The sequence below is a fragment of the Bombina bombina genome, chromosome 6 (assembly GCF_027579735.1).
Source record: "Bombina bombina isolate aBomBom1 chromosome 6, aBomBom1.pri, whole genome shotgun sequence".
NCBI lineage: Eukaryota > Metazoa > Chordata > Amphibia > Anura > Bombinatoridae > Bombina > Bombina bombina.
This window is the reverse complement of record NC_069504.1, coordinates 1110331729-1110349069: the sequence shown is the minus strand read 5'-3', so window position 1 is coordinate 1110349069 and position 17341 is coordinate 1110331729. Positions and strand designations below refer to the sequence as shown.

The 17341-nt window shown below is 38.5% G+C and overlaps 1 protein-coding gene across 1 annotated transcript in view; it reads left to right on the top strand.

Annotated features, from left to right (window-relative positions):
- The window catches only part of PARVB (parvin beta), a 207399-nt gene that overhangs the window by 14127 nt on the left and 175931 nt on the right, over positions 1-17341 (top strand). The gene's annotated exons all lie outside the window — the stretch shown is intronic.

Sequence of the window (17341 nt, the reverse complement as noted above, 5' to 3'; positions counted from 1 at the left end):
TCATCATATATATATATATATATATATATATATATATATATATATATATAATACATGGGAACTACAATGGTGGCTCATTTAGCGTTTAACCAAAAAAAACGTAAAGAGACATTAAATTGTATTATAAAGAATTTGGCCTAACATTTACTTACTTTTACCAATACTCACTACAGATTTCATATCTACAATAATATATATTTTTAATCCAAATATTCAGCATGGTCGCCCAACCACTGCAATGCTTTATTTTCCAATTAGACTGATAGGGCAGTATGGCTGATCAGAAGCGCATTACCTCCACCATGCGAGTGTGCATGCAGAGCCGGTTATTAGCGTGATCAGCATGCTGGTGGGTAGCCATACCACCCTATAATTAGCTGGGGCACTTGGGCAGCTGTGTGAAGTATTTCTTTGGATTAAAAATGATATTAATAAAGGAACATTCTTCAGTTGGGTGTTAGTTAAAGCTCTGCACTGGAGTAAGTATACGTATCGGACATTATTTATACTGTCCTTTTAACAATTCCAGCTATCTGACATCACCTACACGAAAAGTACATTTTATTTATTTCTTTGTTTTGATCTGATCATTAAATATCTACATCCCTAGCAGGTCAGCACTGAAATGTGCATTTCAATTTTAAATATAAATATTGTTGCAGTTTACTTTCAAACACAATGCTTGCTGAGATAGCTAGTGGTGATGTGTATTGCATCTTTGAGGACCATTTGTGACATACAAGCCATTGATGAAGGGGTGGTGTTTCAATGCTGGTGCACAGTCCCTCACAGAATATGTGCGTATGCCGCAGAAAACCAGTCATGACTTATTTGACACTAAACCCAATTTTTTTCTCTCATAAATCAGATAGAGCAGCAATTTTAATCAACTTTCTAATTTACTCCTATTATCAATTTCTTTGTTCTCTTGCTATCTTTATTTGAAAAGCAGGAATGTGATGCTTAGGAGCCGGCCCATATTTGGTTGAGAACCTGGGTTATGCTTGCTTATTGGTGAGTAAATGTAAGCCTCCAATAAGCAAGCGCTATCCATGGTGCTGAACCTAAAATGGGCTGGCTGCTAAGATTAACACTCCTGCTTTTAAAATAAAGATAGCAAGAGAACAAAGAAAAATTGATAATAGGAGTAAATTAGAAAGTTGCTTAAAATTTCATGCTCTATCTGAATCATGAAAGAAAACATTTGGGTTCAGTGACCCTTTAAACTAGAAGTTTATTTGAAGTTAAACAGTCTAGACCACTGAACTATAATAAAGAGACACATCTCAAAGCTTTAAGAATTCCCTGACTGCGTCACATTGTTGTACTATAGCCTGCCAGGTCTGAGCTGTACTGTACAAAGATGGGGACTCGTGTGTATGACAGCACAGGAGCTTTGTGCTTCCTTGTATCTACTTGTGACACTTTGTAATGGGCTTGCTGAGGGGTCTATGTGTGCAGCTCAGGGACATAAAGGGGGCTTGTATTAAAATAACTTTTGCCCACCTATCCGCTTGTTTAAAATTTCGCATACTTACTCTCCTAAATGTTGGAGAGGCTGTGACGCGATGGGAAACTCACTACATTTATGGTGCACATGCCCGAAGGTTAGTCCCCTTTGGCAGTCCAGCACTGCGCCACGAAAGACATCTGGGTACCACTCTCCCCGAGTATAGGCAGTTTCACATATTACCCACAAACTTGACTCTCCCACAAAAACTGTTCTGTATCTACCTATTCTTAGCAATAAAACTAGCCATAGCCCGAATGTGGCTCCAACTAGCTTCACCTTCCTGGGAACAGGTTGTAGACACCTTGCGATATATCAAGTCGATGGAGTCATATGTTTCCCACATACATGGATCTGAAGACCTTCAAATTTTGATTTGGGGACACGGTCCCACGTAGGCTTATTTGTATCCTCACAACATAAAGTATCAGGATGTAACACAGTTATATTTTATAATAATATGAACTACACCAAATATATCCCCATGGATACCCCCTTTCCCCCCCCCCTTTTTTTTTCCTTCCTCTCTCTTCCGCTTTTCTTCCTCTTTCCTTTTTCTGTGTTTCCTTTTTATCTTTACTCAGCGCTAACTCGATAGTTGATGGTCTTTCCTAACTTGGCAAATATGGGCTAACTGTCGGTGCTGATGAGAATAGACCTACTACCGTCTATGTGTTATGTTTGCAAAACATATGTCCAATTTGGATGTTTAGCAATTTATTTTTTCATTTTCTTTGACTTACATTGTCAAAGAGAACAGGTTTCCTCTCCTTAGAGTTAGCCAATGATACTGGATCTGGTCAAATTGAAGGGCCCCAGATTACTATGGAAAAAGGACTGAGTTTACTAAAATACCCTTCGCCAGATGTATATTCATTTGTAAAAAATGTCTCATGGTCAATATTGTACTATATGTATCTGCTATTCATGTAATTATTTTTCTTCTCAATTGTCTTAATAAAAAATATTGTTCAAATAAATAAAAAAAAATTAAAAAAAATAACTTTTGACAATGGAACATCTATCTGTATGTATAGTTTTTTTAATACTTTTGTCACCCGTTATTTTTGCTGTTTGAGTATCATGTTGTATTTTGAATATGTTTACAAGTTTGTTTACAGAAAGTACTATGCATAATATTAGACAGTAAAACTTTCAGACACTCTATAATATAAAAAAGATTACATAAATTAGAATAATTGCAAAATAAAAGTCATTAAATAAATACATATTAAAACCAGGCTTAGCAAATCCCAGGAACTTGCCACAGTTACTTGAATTTTGCATTTTAATGGGACATGAAACCCCAATTTTTTTTTTCGCAATTCAGTTAGAAGATACAATTTTACTTGTAATATATTTTCTTTGTTCTTGTGGTATTCTTTGTTTAAAAGCATACCTATGTTAGTAATGTACACGTTTGAAGCACTACATCATAGCAAACACTGCTGCCATCTAGTGTTCTTGTAAATATATAACATTGTTAAACATATTCTTCCAAAACTGCAGTCATATGGTGCTCTGGACACATTCACACGCATGAGCCTACATAGCTACCTGCTTTTCAACATGGGAATCCAAGAGAACAAAGTAAATTTGATGATAGAAACTCATTGGGAACCTTCTTCAAATTGCATGCGCTATCTAAATCATGAAATAAAGATTTTGGTAGTCATGTCCCTTTAAGTTAACATGCAAATGAGTCATCAGCTGGTCAGATTTGAGTGGGTGAATTGTTAGATCATTGGCTGTCATTTGTGTTATCAGCAGCAAGGGGGGAAATGTAAAGGATCAGTATGTAAATGCTTTCTTTCTTTGCGTGTAGCTAGTTAGTTATAAGCCAGCACTAGCGCAGCAATACAATACGTATTCTAACACACAAGAATAGTTTATTACCTTTCTGTATTTTGAATGCAATAAATACATAAAGAATATGTAATAGCTGTAATTTCATGCACATTCTAGAAATGTTTTGGGATTATTGGTATTATTTATGCATATGACAGTGTAATGGTGGAAGTTGTGGCATCACGTTTGTGCCCATTCTAGTGTTTTTTAGGTTCATCTGTTGAAGCTTTTTCTAGTTGTGGGCTCTGAGGACTGTTAAAGGTTTTTGGAGGAAGCCTTCTCTCTTTGCAGCTGAGGTTAGAGAGAGGTTGACAATAACTATTGGTCTGGGAGGATATGGTCATATTCCAGAACATTGTAAGGGTTTGGTGTTTAGTTCTGTATGTAACTAGCTCTAATGCAGAGAACTGGATTTTGTAAGCATTAGTGCAATATACTGGCAAGTTTATATGATTATAAATATGGTATGGGCTGCATGTGCTCCATCTAGTGATAAATATAGGTAATGCAGTTAAATAGATATCAACAGTTGTAACTAGCAGGAAGTTTTCTCTTGGTTAGTCCTGCCCTCTAGTGGCTACAACTGTATTCTGCTCTCTCTGTTCAGTATTTAGTATCTGTTGCTTGTGATAAATAACATTCGGTTCATGTATAGATTGTCAGCGCTTGAGAGATCTTGAGCTCCTAGGATTTTACTTCTGGCACCTAAGTTTTTAGATGAATCTATTAGTTTTATAGAGGCAGATTTTCATATAAATGTGTCAATTGTAAATAAATGGGAGCTGATATCCTGTAAGTCGGCATTATGTCCAGTAGTGTCCTGCTGCAGGTTTTCAGTTTAGCACATTACTCTATGAGATGAAGTCAAATACTTGGATGTAAATTTGCTTTCTCCTGCGCTACGGAATTTGGCAGCGCTATACAAATAAATGATAATAACAATAGTTTGCAGTGTCTGGCTGCAGCGTTGTGGCTGGGGGATTGACAACAACTATGTACTGGCAAATTGGGGACAGGGAGCATAGACCAAATGTTTTTAATAATATTAATGCCATGGATTTGTTGGGTTTTGGGCTAACAGATGGTTAGGAATGGGTTAAGGGGCCTGCGTTAGGGTTTAAGGAATGGGGCCAGCGTTTGGTGTTAGGGTTAATGTCACAAAGCAGCGCATCCCTCACTGGCATCCAATAGACACAGCCAAGTGCACCACAACCAACACTGTGCATAAACCAGAGCAGACGACTTGTATTGTTCATCATCCGCAGTGAGACCAGCTGTACGTCTGACATTTTATTCCTCTATGCTGCCGCTATTTACACAGGGCCCAGACTGCCGTGTAGGTCAGTGTTTCGCAACTGCGGCCCTCAAGTACCCCCAACAGACCAGGTTTTCATTATAGCTGAACCAGTGCACAGGTGAAGTAATGAGCGGAGCAGTAACCATGGTTACTAACCTGCTCTCACCCATCAGCGGATTACTTCACCTGTGCACTGGTTCAGCTATAATGAAAACAGGCCTGTTGGGGGTACTTGAGCACCACGGTAAGAAAAACTTGTGTAGGTCACTGACCACCTCCCATTTCCTTATCTCTTACACCCCCCTCACCATCTAGATCGTACATGCTTGAGCGCAGGATCCAACCTCATTTGTGCATTTAGTGTTTTACATTAAACACATTAAAGGGACTTTGCGCTGTAAAATATTCTCCCCTTTAATGAGTTTCCAGTGATCATTTTATTTGTTTTAAATTACTTACAAATAGCTCATTTACCTGCGTTTTTTCCTGTTGAGTCCACTTTTTATACTAAATATTTCTATACTACAGTATTTGAAATAAAAAAAAAATGTAAATAACAGACAGCAGCAGAAATCAACCTCACAGTGGTTGATAAGAGAGAGCCCAGCCCTTTTAAAAATGATGTTCCTGCAGCATGTTTGAATTCAAATGCTTGTTTGACTATATTATTTCTTTAAAGGGCCATATAATTGTATAATAAACAGGCAATCTAAAAATACTTATATTAAATTTCAAATAAGCAGCAGATTTTTTCCTGACAAATTTCAAAGTTTGTTTCAAGTTTCCTTCCCCAAGCATCACGTGACAGCCACCAGCCAATCACAAAATGCATGTACGTATATACAGTGACTTGTGCACATGCTCAGTAGGAGCCTGTGCCTCAGAAAGTGTGCATCTAAAAATATTGTACACATATTGATAACAGAAGGGAATCGGAAAGTAGCATGTTCTATGTAAATCATGAAAATTTAAAGGGATGTTAAACTGTCGCTTTCATTGTTGTAATAAAAAAGCACTAGACAGTGGGTTGTACTAAACATCATTGCAATATGTATAATTCATCATTTTAAATGGATTTTACCTTTTATTTCTTTTTCCATCTAAAGGGGAGGAGAGTCCACGGCTTCATTCATTACTATTGGAAATTAAGAACCTGGCCACCAGGAGGAGGCAAAGACACCCCAGCCAAAGGCTTAAATACCTCTCCCACTCCCCTCATCCCCCAGTCATTCTTTGCCTTTCATCACAGGAGGTGGCAGAGAGGTGCCGAAGATTCGGAGGTCTCTTATGAAGGCTACTACTCTTTGCAGTGGGACAGGAGTTTTAAGTAGCCCTTTAAGGCTTCTCAGTGAGGGCTTGGGTGAAAGTTAGAGTCCGGAGATGCAGGGAGAGTCTCCTTTGCGAAACCATCCTGACTCATATTAACAGCTCCTACAGCAATCGGCGTTGCCGAGTTTCGCAGACTGCTTTCTTCTCTCAAGTCCATGTCAGGAGCGCTGCTATGACCTGTCACACTTGAAGGGCCGTGTTCCTGTTCCACGGCATGTATTCTAGTAAGATCGTTTCATTTTTTTATACAATGTTAAAATAGAAGACATGGCCACAGTGTGGCGCCTTTTATCTTTACAGAATCACAGGTTAATATTCCTGGTAGGGGGATTATTGAACAGGGGGGGTTTATACATGATATTGTTTATTGTGTCATTGCTGCGCTGTGCGGGATGAGGCTCTGGCAAGGTGTGGAACTAGCAATTGGGTAAATCTTTATTGCGCTGCTAATTTTAAAGCTAAGCTAAATCTCCTATGATATTCCCCCTAAATATCAATTTGTGGTGGACAGAAAAGAGAAGTGGTAGGAGAAAAAGCGCAAATGGATGCTTAAACCTATATGAGTATGTCTTTTAGAAAGGAAAAATATTACTTCCAATACTTATTTAAACTAAAAATGAAGTCTTTTTGCTAATTTATGCCTTGAAGAAAACGGATTGTATCCATGTATTAATGCCTAAGAGTATTTAAGACAGACAGCTAAAAGTACGGATTCAAATAAATTATATTTAATATGTTAAAACAAATGGTCTAAATGTTTCTAGTCATAGGCTCATTAATATAAAAAATTTGTTACAGTAAATACAGAGCAAAGGTCGGCCGACCAAATAAGGTTAAAATGTTCAGGGTGCCCTGTTGAAAAAGAGGGGAAAAGGAAAAAATTGGATGTTCCCAGAGTAGTGATTGTTATGAAACCACATATCAGTTTTTCTTTATATATCCATTTTCTGTAGCGGGGAGCGGTTTTATTAAAACAAAACTTTATCTCCTTATTATGATAATAGGATTGTCCCTTGGTGTAAAGGTGTTAAAGTTAGTACTTACTGTCTGCCTCAAGCTTATCCCGCAGACCGGTCCTGCAGCCTGTCAGTAGTTTACCTTGTAACTTGTGTGGAGATGTTTCCGGTCTGTGCTTGAAAAAGGCCAACTACACGGCTGAAACGCGTAGCTTTAACTGCTGATCACCACTTGAGAACATATTTGGAGATACCAGGAAACAGCGTGTGTACCGCTAAAGCTGATAGCTGCTGACGCTGACAAACCGCTGATAAAATTTATCGAAGTAACTGCAAGCTACTGCTCTGACCTCAGAGAGCACACGCAGGACCGCAGAGCCAAGGAACAGCAAAAAAGGGTTAGTCTGTGAACACAGACCGGAAACATCTCCACACGAGTTACAAGGTAAACTACTGACAGGCTGCAGGACCGGTCTGCGGGATAAGCTTGAGGCAGACAGTAAGTACTAACTTTAACACCTTTACACCAAGGGACAATCCTATTATCACAATAAGGAGATCAAGTTTTGTTTTAATAAAACCGCTCCCCACTACAGAAAATGGATATATAAAGAAAAACTAATTTGTGGTTTCATAACAATGACTCCTCTGGGAACATCCAATTTTTTCCTTTTCCCCTCTTTTTTAACAGGGTACCCTGAACATTTTAACCTTATTTGGTCGGCCGACCTTCGCTCTGTATTTACTGTAACAAATTTAAATTTTTTATATTAATGAGCCTATGACTAGAAACGTTTAGACCATTTGTTTTAACATAATAGATATAATTTATTTGAATCAGTACTTTGAGCCTATGACTAGAAACGTTTAGACCATTTGTAACAAATTTACATTTGCGCTTTTTCTCCTACCACTTCTCTCTGTGTGGAACTATCCGGTTCTTTTCCAGGAGCTTTTGCACGGTCTTTTTTGGCGCGTTTTCTCCTTTCGGCAGGGGCGGTCCTGCGGGGCAGCCACGTGACCGGGTGGGGCTCTTCACTTCCGGTCCGATCTGCGACGGAGGAGACGAAGCGGTTTCTGTAGTCTGCCATTGGCGGTTATAAAGGTGCCTGTTAGTTTCTCTTTTATTCTAATAAAAGCACAAGCTATGGAAGATTCTGACATGTTAGAGGGTACTCCCTCTTTGACAAAGATTCATACCTGTGTTTATTGTGAGGTCCCGGTTGACCAGCCTGCCCAATTACGTTCCACATGCCTTGAAAGGGTCGAGACATCTAAGACTAAAAGAATGTCTAGTACCACTGAGCCGTCCAATTCTTAGGGTTCTCCGTCCCGTGAGGTGCGTTCCCGAGTTGAGTCCCCTATTGCGCATGCTGGTAACAATGAGTCAGATTCGCTCATGCTCAGATCAGTCACAATGTAAGCTAAGTTGCCAAGATGTCAGCTCCCTTGTCACACTGAGAATTCATCATTTTGCAAAAAAAAAAAAAGTTGTTTGCTGTTTCTTTCATACTGATATCTTAATATAATGCAGCTACTGTCTAGCTGTGTATGTTAAAGGGACATTACACACTCATTTTTTCTTTGCATAAATGTTTTGTAGATGATCTATTTATATAGCCCATAAAAATTTTTTACAAAAATAAATGTATAGTTTTGCTTATTTTTAAATAACATTGCTCTGATTTTCAGACTCCTAACCAAGCCCCAAAGTTTTATGTGAATACCGTCAGCTACCTTCTCCAGCTTGCTCCTGTTTGTGTAAAGGGTCTTTTCATATGCAAAAGAAGGGGGAGGGGGAGTGTCTTATTTCCCACTTGCAGTGGGCTTTCCAGCTACCTTTTCAACAGAGCCAAACTGACAGATTCTAAGTAAGTTTTTAAACAGTTTTATACTGGATTTTTATATCAGTATCTGTGCATCTTATTCTTTATAGTAGTGTCTATTACATGCAGTTATATGAAAATGAGTGTATACTGTCCCTTTAAGGTTGTGTTATGCTCCTCAAGTCAATGCTCCATCTATATAAGCACAAAATATTCCTGCTGCACTGCTCCCTATCTACAGGAAACAGCACGGTCACTTCTGTAAGATATAAGGGTATTTATGTCTGTGTCTTTTGCCATCTTCAGTTCTCACTCTGCCTTACCGCCTCCAACAGCATCTGGACCTGGCATCCTCGCCTCTTCCATTTCACAAGTGAGTTTCTTGTGTTTTGCACGAGTGAGGGGTCTATGACGATGTCTGTGTTTGTCATTATAACAAAATGCAAACCGGTGCAGTGGTGAGAATACATTTCACAATACTGTATAGTTACTCTGAGAAGATCTGTTGTAAAGACAGACTGATGCCTCAGTATTACTGTTCATTAAAGCTTATGTAGGTTTGCAGCTGTTGTATTATATGTCTGTGGGGACTAACTGTCTGTAGTCTTGCTGTAAGTTGTATTATATGTCTGTGGGGACTAACTGTCTGTAGTCTTGCTGTAAGTTGTATTATATGTCTGTGGGCACTAACTGTCTGTAGTCTTGCTGTAAGTTGTATTATATGTCTGTGGGGACTAACTGTAGTCTTGCTGTAAGTTGTATTATATGTCTGTGGGTACTAACTGTCTGTAGTCTTGCTGTAAGTTGTATTATATGTCTGTGGAGACTAACTGTCTGTAGTCTTGCTGTAAGTTGCATTATATCTCTGTGGGGACTAACTGTCTGTAGTCTTGCTGTGAGTTGTATTATATGTCTGTGGGCACTAACTGTCTGTAGTCTTGCTGTAAGTTGTATTATATGTCTGTGGGGACTAACTGTAGTCTTGCTGTAAGTTGTATTATATGTCTGTGGGGACTAACTGTCTGTAGTCTTGCTGTAAGTTGTATTATATGTCTGTGGGGATTAACTGTCTGTAGTCTTGCTGTTAGTTGTATTATATGTCTGTGGGGACTAACTGTAGTCTTGCTGTAAGTTGTATTATATGTCTGTGAGGACTAACTGTCTGTAGTCTTGCTGTGAGTTGTATTATATATCTGTGGGGACTAACTGTCTGTAGTCTTGCTGTAAGTTGTATTATATGTCTGTGGGGACTAACTGTAGTCTTGCTGTAAGTTGTATTATATGTCTGTGGGGACTAACTGTATGTAGTCTTGCTGTAAGTTGTATTATATGTCTGTGGGGACTAACTGTAGTCTTGCTGTAAGTTGTATTATATGTCTGTGGGGACTAACTGTCTGTAGTCTTGCTGTAAATTGTATTATATGTCTGTGGGGACTAACTGTCTGTAGTCTTGCTGTGAGTTGTATTATATATCTGTGGGGACTAACTGTCTGTAGTCTTGCTGTAAGTTGTATTATATGTCTGTGGGGACTAACTGTAGTCTTGCTGTAAGTTGTATTATATGTCTGTGGGGACTAACTGTATGTAGTCTTGCTGTAAGTTGTATTATATGTCTGTGGGGACTAACTGTAGTCTTGCTGTAAGTTGTATTATATGTCTGTGGGGACTAACTGTAGTCTTGCTGTAAGTTGTATTATATGTCTGTGGGGACTAACTGTAGTCTTGCTGTAAGTTGTATTATATGTCTGTGGGGACTAACTGTAGTCTTGCTGTAAGTTGTATTATATGTCTGTGGGGACTAACTGTCTGTAGTCTTGCTGTAAATTGTATTATATGTCTGTGGGGACTAACTGTAATCTTGCTGTAAGTTGTATTATATGTCTGTGGAGACTGTCTGTAGTCTTGCTGTAAATTGTATTATATGTCTGTGGGGACTAACTGTAATCTTGCTGTAAGTTGTATTATATGTCTGTGGAGACTGTCTGTAGTCTTGCTGTAAATTGTATTATATGTCTGTGGGGACTAACTGTAATCTTGCTGTAAGTTGTATTATATGTCTGTGGGGACTAACAGTCTGTAGTCTTGCTGTAAGTTGTATTATATGTCTGTGGGGACTAACTGTCTGTAGTCTTGCTGTAAGTTGTATTATATGTCTGTGGGGACTAACTGTCTGTAGTCTTGCTGTAAGTTGTATTATATGTCTGTGGGGACTAACTGTCTGTAGTCTTGCTGTAAGTTGTATTATATGTCTGTGGGGACTAACTGTCTGTAGTCTTGCTGTAAGTTGTATTATATGTCTGTGGGGACTAACTGTCTGTAGTCTTGCTGTAAGTTGTATTATATGTCTGTGGGGACTAACTGTAGTCTTGCTGTAAGTTGTATTATATGTCTGTGGGGACTAACTGTAGTCTTGCTGTAAGTTGTATTATATGTCTGTGGGGACTAACTGTAGTCTTGCTGTAAGTTGTATTATATGTCTGTGGGGACTAACTGTAGTCTTGCTGTAAGTTGTATTATATGTCTGTGGGGACTAACTGTAGTCTTGCTGTAAGTTGTATTATATGTCTGTGGGCACTAACTGTCTGTACTCTTGCTGTAAATTGTATTATATGTCTGTGGGGATTAACAGTCTGTAGTCTTGCTGGAAATTGTATTATATCTCTGTGGGGACTAACTGTAGTCTTGCTGTAAGTTGTATTATATGTCTGTGGGGACTAACTGTCTGTAGTCTTGCTGTAAATTGTATTATATGTCTGTGGGGACTAACTGTAGTCTTGCTGTAAGTTGTATTATATATCTGTGGGGACTAACTGTCTGTAGTCTTGCTGTAAGTTGTATTATATATCTGTGGGGACTAACTGTCTATAGTCTTGCTGTAAATTGTATTATATCTCTGTGGGGACTAACTGTCTTTAGTCTTGCTGTAAATTGTATTATATCTATGTGGGGACTGTCTGTAGTCTTGCTGTAAGTTGTATTATATGTCTGTGGGGACTAACTGACTGTAGTCTTGCTGTAAGTTGTATTATATCTCTGTGGGGACTAACTGTCTGTAGTCTTGCTGTAAGTTGTATTATATCTCTGTGGGGACTAACTGTCTGTAATCTTGCTGTAAGTTGTATTATATGTCTGTGGGGACTAACTGTAGTCTTGCTGTAAGTTGTATTATATGTCTGTGGGGACTAACTGTAGTCTTGCTGTAAGTTGTATTATATGTCTGTGGGGACTAACTGTAGTCTTGCTGTAAGTTGTATTATATGTCTGTGGGGACTAACTGTAATCTTGCTGTAAGTTGTATTATATGTCTGTGGGGACTAACTGTCTGTAGTCTTGCTGTAAGTTGTATTATATGTCTGTGGGGACTAACTGTCTGTAGTCTTGCTGTAAGTTGTATTATATGTCTGTGGGGACTAACTGTCTGTAGTCTTGTTGTAAGTTGTATTATATGTCTGTGGGGACTAACTGTCTGTAGTCTTGCTGTAAGTTGTATTATATGTCTGTGGGGACTAACTGTCTGTAGTCTTGCTGTAAGTTGTATTATATGTCTGTGGGGATTAACAGTATGTAGTCTTGCTGTAAATTGTATTATATCTCTGTGGGGACTAACTGTAGTCTTGCTGTAAGTTGTATTATATCTCTGTGGGGACTAACTGTCTGTAGTCTTGCTGTAAATTGTATTATATGTCTGTGGGGACTAACTGTCTGTAGTCTTGTTGTAAGTTGTATTATATGTCTGTGGGGACTAACTGTCTGTAGTCTTGCTGTAAGTTGTATTATATGTCTGTGGGGACTAACTGTCTGTAGTCTTGCTGTAAATTGTATTATATGTCTGTGGGGATTAACAGTATGTAGTCTTGCTGTAAATTGTATTATATCTCTGTGGGGACTAACTGTAGTCTTGCTGTAAGTTGTATTATATCTCTGTGGGGACTAACTGTCTGTAGTCTTGCTGTAAATTGTATTATATGTCTGTGGGGACTAACTGTAGTCTTGCTGTAAGTTGTATTATATATCTGTGGGGACTAACTGTCTGTAGTCTTGCTGTAAGTTGTATTATATATCTGTGGGGACTAACTGTCTATAGTCTTGCTGTAACTTGTATTATATCTCTGTGGGGACTAACTGTCTGTAGTCTTGCTGTAAATTGTATTATATCTATGTGGGGACTGTCTGTAGTCTTGCTGTAAGTTGTATTATATGTCTGTGGGGACTAACTGACTGTAGTCTTGCTGTAAGTTGTATTATATCTCTGTGGGTACTAACTGTCTGTAGTCTTGCTGTAAGTTGTATTATATCTCTGTGGGGACTAACTGTCTGTAATCTTGCTGTAAGTTGTATTATATGTCTGTGGGGACTAACTGTAGTCTTGCTGTAAGTTGTATGATATGTCTGTGGGGACTAACTGTAGTCTTGCTGTAAGTTGTATTATATGTCTGTTGGGACTAACTGTCTGTAGTCTTGCTGTAAGTTGTATTATATGTCTGTGGGGACTAACTGTAATCTTGCTGTAAGTTGTATTATATGTCTATGGGGACTAACTGTCTGTAGTCTTGCTGTAAGTTGTATTATATGTCTGTGGGGACTGTCTGTAGTCTTGCTGTAAGTTGTATTATATGTCTGTGGGGACTGTCTGTAGTCTTGCTGTAAGTTGTATTATATGTCTGTGGGGACTAACTGTCTGTAGTCTTGCTGTAAGTTGTATTATATGTCTGTGGGGACTAACTGTCTGTAGTCTTGCTGTAAGTTGTATTATATGTCTGTGGGGACTAACTGTCTGTAGTCTTGCTGTAAGTTGTATTATATGTCTGTGGGGACTAACTGTAGTCTTGCTGTAAGTTGTATTATATGTCTGTGGGCACTAACTGTCTGTACTCTTGCTGTAAATTGTATTATATGTCTGTGGGGATTAACAGTATGTAGTCTTGCTGGAAATTGTATTATATCTCTGTGGGGACTAACTGTCTGTAGTCTTGCTGTAAGTTGTATTATATGTCTGTGGGGACTAACTGTCTGTAGTCTTGCTGTAAGTTGTATTATATGTCTGTGGGGACTGTCTGTAGTCTTGCTGTAAGTTGTATTATATGTCTGTGGGGACTAACTGTCTGTAGTCTTGCTGTAAGTTGTATTATATGTCTGTGGGGACTAACTGTCTGTAGTCTTGCTGTAAGTTGTATTATATGTCTGTGGGGACTAACTGTCTGTAGTCTTGCTGTAAGTTGTATTATATGTCTGTGGGGACTAACTGTCTGTACTCTTGCTGGAAATTGTATTATATCTCTGTGGGGACTAACTGTCTGTAGTCTTGCTGTAAATTGTATTATATCTCTGTGGGGACTAACTGTAGTCTTGCTGTAAGTTGTATTATATCTCTGTGGGGACTAACTGTCTGTAGTCTTGCTGTAAATTGTATTATATGTCTGTGAGGACTAACTGTAGTCTTGCTGTAAGTTGTATTATATATCTGTGGGGACTAACTGTCTGTAGTCTTGCTGTAAGTTGTATTATATATCTGTGGGGACTAACTGTCTATAGTCTTGCTGTAAATTGTATTATATCTCTGTGGGGACTAACTGTCTGTAGTCTTGCTGTAAATTGTATTATATCTATGTGGGGACTGTCTGTAGTCTTGCTGTAAGTTGTATTATATCTCTGTGGGGACTGTCTATTATTGCTGTAAGTTGTATTATTTGTCTGTGGGGACTAACTGTAGTCTTGCTGTAAGTTGTATTATATATCTGTGGGGACTAACTGTCTGTAGTCTTGCTGTAAGTTGTATTATATCTCTGTGGGGACTGTCTGTAGTCTTGCTGTAAGTTGTATTATATCTCTGTGGGGACTGTCTGTAGTCTTGCTGTAAGTTGTATTATATCTCTGTGGGGACTGTCTGTAGTCTTGCTGTAAGTTGTATTATATGTCTGTGGGGACTGTCTGTAGTCTTGCTGTCAGTTGTATTATATGTCTGTGGGGACTAACTGTCTGTAGTCTTGCTGTAAGTTGTATTATATGTCTGTGGGGACTAACTGTCTGTAGTCTTGCTGTAAGTTGTATTATATGTCTGGGGACTAACTGTAGTCTTGCTGTAAGTTGTATTATATGTCTGTGGGGACTAACTGTCTGTAGTCTTGCTGTAAGTTGTATTATGTCTGTGGGGACTAACTGTAGTCTTGCTGTAAGTTGTATTATATGTCTGTGGGGACTAACTGTCTGTAGTCTTGCTGTAAGTTGTACTATATGTCTGTGGGGACTAACTGTCTGTAGTCTTGCTGTAAGTTGTATTATATGTCTGTGGGGACTAACTGTCTGTAGTCTTGTTGTAAGTTGTATTATATGTCTGTGGGGACTAACTGTCTGTAGTCTTGCTGTAAGTTGTATTATATGTCTGTGGGGACTAACTGTCTGTAGTCTTGCTGTAAGTTGTATTATATGTCTGTGGGGACTAACTGTCTGTAGTCTTGCTGTAAATTGTATTATATGTCTGTGGGGATTAACAGTATGTAGTCTTGCTGTAAATTGTATTATATCTCTGTGGGGACTAACTGTAGTCTTGCTGTAAGTTGTATTATATCTCTGTGGGGACTAACTGTCTGTAGTCTTGCTGTAAATTGTATTATATGTCTGTGGGGACTAACTGTAGTCTTGCTGTAAGTTGTATTATATATCTGTGGGGACTAACTGTCTGTAGTCTTGTTGTAAGTTGTATTATATGTCTGTGGGGACTAACTGTCTGTAGTCTTGCTGTAAGTTGTATTATGTCTGTTGGGACTAACTGTAGTCTTGCTGTAAGTTGTATTATATGTCTGTGGGGACTAACTGTCTGTAGTCTTGCTGTAAGTTGTGTTATATGTCTGTGGGGACTAACAGTCTGTAGTCTTGCTGTAAGTTGTGTTATATGTCTGTGGGGACTAACTGTAGTCTTGCTGTAAGTTGTATTATATGTCTGTGGGGACTAACTGTAGTCTTGCTGTAAGTTGTATTATATGTCTGTGGGGACTAACTGTCTGTAGTCTTGCTGTAAGTTGTATTATATGTCTGTGGGGACTAACTGTCTGTAGTCTTGCTGTAAGTTTTATTATATGTCTGTGGGGACTAACTGTAGTCTTGCTGTAAGTTGTATTATATGTCTGTGGGCACTAACTGTCTGTAGTCTTGCTGTAAATTGTATTATATGTCTGTGGGGATTAACTGTCTGTAGTCTTGCTGTAAGTTGTATTATATGTCTGTGGGGACTAACTGTAGTCTTGCTGTAAATTGTATTATATGTCTGTGGGGATTAACAGTCTGTAGTCTTGTTGTAAATTGTATTATATGTCTGGGGATTAATAGTCTGTAGTCTTGCTGAAAGTTGTATTATATGTCTCTGGGGACTAACTGTCTTTAGTCTTGCTGTGAGTTGTATTATATGTCTGTGGGGACTGTCTTTAGTCTTGCTGTGAGTTGTATTATATGTCTGTGGGGACTAACTGTAGTCTTGCTGTAAATTGTATTATATGTCTGTGGGGACTAACTGTCTGTAGTCTTGCTGTGAGTTGTATTATGTGTCTGTGGGGACTAACTGTCTGTAGTCTTGCTGTAAGTTGTATTATGTGTCTGTGGGGACTAACTGTCTGTAGTCTTGCTGTAAATTGTATTATATGTCTGTGGGGATTAACTGTCTGTAGTCTTGCTGTAAGTTGTATTATATGTCTGTGGGGACTAACTGTAGTCTTGCTGTAAATTGTATTATATGTCTGTGGGGATTAACAGTCTGTAGTCTTGTTGTAAATTGTGTTATATGTCTGGGGATTAATAGTCTGTAGTCTTGCTGTAAGTTGTATTATATGTCTCTGGGGACTAACTGTCTTTAGTCTTGCTGTGAGTTGTATTATATGTCTGTGGGGACTGTCTTTAGTCTTGCTGTGAGTTGTATTATATGTCTGTGGGGACTAACTGTAGTCTTGCTGTAAATTGTATTATATGTCTGTGGGGACTAACTGTCTGTAGTCTTGCTGTGAGTTGTATTATGTGTCTGTGGGGACTAACTGTCTGTAGTCTTGCTGTAAGTTGTATTATGTGTCTGTGGGGACTAACTGTCTGTAGTCTTGCTGTAAGTTGTATTATATGTCTGTGGGGACTAACTGTAGTCTTGCTGTAAATTGTATTATATGTCTGTGGGGACTAACTGTCTGTAGTCTTGCTGTGAGTTGTATTATATGTCTGTGGGGACTAACTGTCTGTAGTCTTGCTGTAAATTGTATTATATGTCTGTGGGGACTAACTGTCTGTAGTCTTGCTGTAATTTTTATTATATGTCTGTGGGGACTAACTGTAGTCTTGCTGTAAGTTGTATTATATGTCTGTGGGGACTAACTGTCTGTAGTCTTGCTGTAAATTGTATTATATGTCTGTGGGGACTAACTGTCTGTATTATTGCTGTTAGTTGTATTATATCTCTGTGGGGACTGTCTATTATTGTGGGGACTAACAGTATGTAGTCTTGCTGGAAATTGTATTATATCTCTGTGGGGACTAACTGTCTGTAGTCTTGCTGTAATTTTTATTATATGTCTGTGGGGACTAACTTTCTGTAGTCTTGCTG